We start from the raw sequence: 5,267 nt of genomic DNA on the forward strand, positions 1-5,267 counted from the left end.
CCCCCTTTTTTTATTTTACAAAAAACCTACATTTTTTGATGTTATCAGTTGACTATTGTAAGCTAATAAGTAATTAATAAGATTAATGCAGAAATTAATAAGACACTTGCAAGAAGTGTCTCATCTGATATGTTTTTGTATTTTGTTCTTTGTCCTTGCTCATGGGCGAGAATTGGACCTAGTGTTTTGAGATTAAAGAGGGACTTTGTCACAAGAAAGCTAGAAGTAAAGTTGGTTGGGCTAGCTTGTTGTGTTAATTTGGGCATGGCTGGGACTCCATTTCCCAGAACCACTTCTATATGCAGTTCCAGGTTAGAGTTGTCTAAAATAAAGAGTTTGCATGAAAATTGGAAGGCTGAGGCTAGGATCCATGATTTTTAGTTTAATGAGGCCGTGAGACAGGGAGCCATATGCATAGGTGTCTCGTGGACTCTCGTTTCTTCTCATTTTCCTGATTACTGGCCCCACTAATCAATACTGGCTCCAGATGGAACAGTAAGTGCGTGACTTGTTACCTCAGAAGCAGCAGCTCCACAGACATCTCTGTAAGTTCCTCCATCATGGCCACACACAGCCTCTCAGATCTTCTGGCAGGTTCTAGCATTGTCATTTTGCTGATATTACAGTTCCTCCGGCACATCAACTGATTATATAGAATTAGACCCAGTTTGGAGCAGGATTGTTGTCATCTACACAGTCCAGTTCTATTATGTCACCCTACTCAAGGGGAAAGATACATCTATATAAGTTACTGTAATCTCAAAATAAGAAGAGCTGTGGACAGTGAAAATTAGATATAATTGAGGTAAGCATCAGATAAGGTGTGATCCCATTTATATTTGACACCTTCAAACAGGGAAGATTTTACCACTTTTTTATCTGATAATTTAGAAGTTACTTGGTTTGTGCTTTATCTCTAAAAGTACAGTCCTGCGTTACATAACATTTTAGTCAACAACAGACTGCATGTTTAATGGTGGTCCCATAAGAGTATATTAGAGCTGAAAAATTCCTGTTGCTGAAACAGTCTATGATGTTTGCACAATGATGAAGTTTCTCCATATATCCCAGTCGTTAAGTAGCACATCACTGTATATCTATACCACTTTCCCTTAATTACTTTTTATTTTATTAAGGCATACATACATATGCATGAAGTGTGCCACTCTTAAGTGTACAGCTTAAGGTAACTTCACATATGTATACACTCTGATAAACAGAACATTTTCCAGAACTCTAGAAAGTTCATTAATCTGCCTTCTCAATAATTGCTCCACAGAAGCAACCACAATTTGACTTTTATTATAATTTATTATGTTTGCGTGTTCTTGATTTTTATATAAATTAAAATACAGTACATACAGTTATGTGTTTGGCTTCTTTTCTCAACATAATGTCTGTTTGCCTTTTAATTGTTCTTTTGACAACTTACACTTATTTCTGTTGGGAAATGCTTTGTATGTAGAAATGAGATTAGTGCATCAAAGGGTAGACTTTATGGTAGGTATTCCAGTTTTTAAAAAGGTTGATTCCACCTATAATCCTAAAAGCAATGCATGAAAATTCCAATTGTTCCACATACCTGGCCAGCCCTTTCTAATTTTAGTCATTCAGCAGAAGATGTGGTAATATCTTGTTTTTGGTTTTAATTTGCGTTTACCTGATATGATGTCGAATGCTTATTTTTATCTACTTATTGGGTATTTGGATATCTTTTATGAGATTTGAAGCATGTACCCCCTCGTTTTTTTAAATTTGAAGCATTCTGGTTACTTGTCTTTTATTGTATGCATATCTCTATAGTTGCATATATATGTATACATATATATACCATGTATTATAGATTATATGTATGTTATGTACATCATATATACATATATTGCAGATAATTTTTCCTAGCCTCAAGCTTGTCTTTTTACTCTTTTCATATTTGTTAGATATAAAGGGAATTTATTAGTTTAATTACTGCAAAGTCCTTGAGTATAATTAGCCTCAGGCATGGCTGTTTCCTGGGGCTAAAAAGATACTATTTGAATGAATTCAATTTCAATATCTTGGCTATACATATTTCTGCATTAGTTGTTCTTCCTGGCAGGCTGTCTCTCTTCATTGTGGGACTTAGAAGATTCAAGTAGCTTTCTTTCCAGGTTGAATTCTCAGGGAGAAGAGAACGATGGTCTCTTATGACAATTCCAATATGATTATTGAAATTGAATTTGATTGACTTACTTGTTCACTGTTATCCACGGGAATGTAATACTCTAATTTCTTTAGGACTAGCTCCAGTTCTCATCCAGAAACCAGAGTAGAATCTGCACCAAATGAATTATAGAGTCCTGGCAATTGTGATGTATATAGGGAGGGGAGGAGACAGCAGTGGGCAGGTGGGATCTAGAAATAAAGGTAATAATGTCAGCTACCATGCTGTGCTTACTCTGGGTTTTCAATGGGAAGGAACTATGAAGTTTGGGAACTCAGCCAGGGCTAAGTAGTTCTGGACATTTTTCCTGAAAGGGTATCTGTTAACATGTCTCGAAATTGTAAAAGATTGCTTCTCAATCTTTATGTTGTTTTGTAGTATTTTTGGAAATCAGGTAGTGAGAGCCTTCCAACTTTTTAATTCTTTAATATTGTCTTGCCTTTTGTATTCACCGTTTGTTTCTATATTTTAGAATCTTATTTATTTTTACAAATCTAGGATTATGCTTGGAACTGCATTGAATGTATAGAATAACCTGAATAAAATTGACATGTTTACAGTATTGAGTCTTCCAGTTGATGAACATAATATAGTTGTCCATTTACCTAAGTCATCTTTAATTTCTCTTAACAGTGTTTTATAGTTTTAATTATAGAGGTCTTGAATAACTTTATTTAATTTATTTCTAGGTATGTAATATGTTTTGCTTTGTAAATATTTTTATTTATTTTCTTTTTCAAATTTTTTGGGCTACCACATAGAATTACAATTTCTTTTTGTACATTGATCTTTTATCCAGTGACATTTTCTTTTCATTCAATTATTCAAATATTTATGGATTATTTTGGATTTTCTGTGTATGCAGTTATGTCAATACCAATAAAAGAAAGTCCTACTTGAATTCTAAACTTAATCTTTTATTTTTCTTGCCCCATTACTTTACAGTCTTGAATAGAAATGATGAAAAAATCTTTGCCTTGTTTCTGACCTTCTATTTATCTATTTCACCATTAAGTATAATAATTCTATAAGTATTTCATAGTTAATGGCATCTTTGAGGCAAGCACTAGATATCTTTTCAACCATCCACATCATTTGGGCTCCCTATATTATGGAAGGAGTGTTAAAAGGAAAGGAGAGAATCCGGTCAATAAAGTGAGAAACCAAGATTGCTGTATCTTTGAAAACATAAGGCACATTGTTATTATACAGATATTGATAGTTTGATTTGACCAAAACAGCTAAGGTTTATTGAGTGATTATTCTTGTCAGGCACTATCTGAAGCACTTTATATATAATGCATTTTCTTTTCACAAAAGACTTTGAGATAGATGCTGTCATTATCCACATTTTATAGATGGGGAGAAAGAAGCAGAGGAACAGCTTGCCCAAGGTCACACAGCTTGTAGGTAGTTAAATCTGCCTGGCTTCAGAGTTCATACTTTTAACCACCACATGTTATTATTCAAGAGAGTAACTCGTGGAAATAATATCTATTGCACAGCAACAAATGCTAAAATTCTTTAGCTCCAATATCTAACTCCAAGTACACTTCTGGATAGTAATTTGTAATAGTTAACATTTGTTAAACATTTACCATATGCCACACACTCACAAATCCTCTTTCTATTATATACTTTCCTTTTTACAAAACTTTAAAATAATTCCAAATTTTAATTTTACAAATTGATTGCTTCAAGATGAACATCTTCCTGCAGTAAGCCTCTCATTTTGTTCTATCTTGTTTTCCCTTGTTTTTAGTTTTTAGTGTGGCAAAAAAAAACAAACCCAAAAACCAAAAAACAAAACAAAACACACAAAACACACAAGAAAAAAAATGCAAAATTTACCCCAAAATGTCCACGTGTACAGTACAATAATGTTGCACATTGTTGTGCAACAAGTCCCCAGAACCCACCTACTTCATGCTTTGTGACTGAAACTATATAAACCCAACGACTCTTCACCTTCCCCCAACCTCTGGTAACCATCATTCTACTTTCTATTTCTGAGTTTTATTAGATACTTCGTATAAGTGAAATCTTGCAGTACTTTTGTGACATTTACTTAGCATAATGTTCTCAAATTTCATGTTGTAGTATATGAGAGCATTCCCTTTTTTAAGGCTGAAGAATATTGCATAAAAAGACTACATTTTTAAATTTATTTTTCAATTACAGTTGTCATTTAATATTTTATATTAGTTTCAGGGGTACAACATACTGGTTAGGCATTATATAATTTACAGAGTGATCCCCCAATTAGTCTAGTACACACCTGACATCACACATAGTTATTACAATAGTACTATATTCCCTATGCTGTACTTTACACCCCGTGACTATTTTGTAACTTCTAAATCCCTTCACCTTTTTCACCTAGCCCTCCAACACCCTCTCTTCTGGCAGTTTGTTTTCTCTACCTCTGAGATTGTTACTGTTTTGTTTGTTCATGATTTGTTCTTTAAATTCTACATATAATTGAAATTGTATGGTATTTGTCTTTGACTCATTTCGGTTAGCATAATACTCTCTAGGTCCATCCATCACAAATGGCAAGATTTCATTTTTTTTTTTATGGCAGAATAATATTCCATTGTATATATGTACCACATCTTTGTTCAGTCATTTATTGATGGGCACTTAGGTTCCTTATCTTGGCTATTGTAAATAATGCTGCAGTGAACGTAGGGGTGCATATGTCTTTTTGAATTAGTGTTTTAGACTTCTTTTGACAGATACCCAGAAAGGGAATTGCTGGGTCATAAGGTAGATCTATTTTTAATTTTCTGAGGAACCTTCATCCTCAGATGAAGGTTTTCCATAGTGGCTGCACCAATTTAATTTGCAATCCCACCAACAATACACGAGGGTTCTCCATATCCTCGCCATCCTCGCTAACACGTGTTGCTTTTTGATTTATTGATGACAACCATTCTGACAGGTGTGAGGTAATACTTCACTGCGGTTTTAATTCACATTTTTCAGATAGTGACATTGAGCATCTTTTCATGTCTATTGGCCATCACTATGTCCTCAGCCCATTTAAAAAATTAGATTGTTTTTT

Source organism: Pteropus medius, unplaced genomic scaffold (assembly GCF_902729225.1).
Source record: "Pteropus medius unplaced genomic scaffold, Ma_sr-lr_union100, whole genome shotgun sequence".
Classification (NCBI taxonomy): Eukaryota; Metazoa; Chordata; class Mammalia; order Chiroptera; family Pteropodidae; genus Pteropus; species Pteropus medius.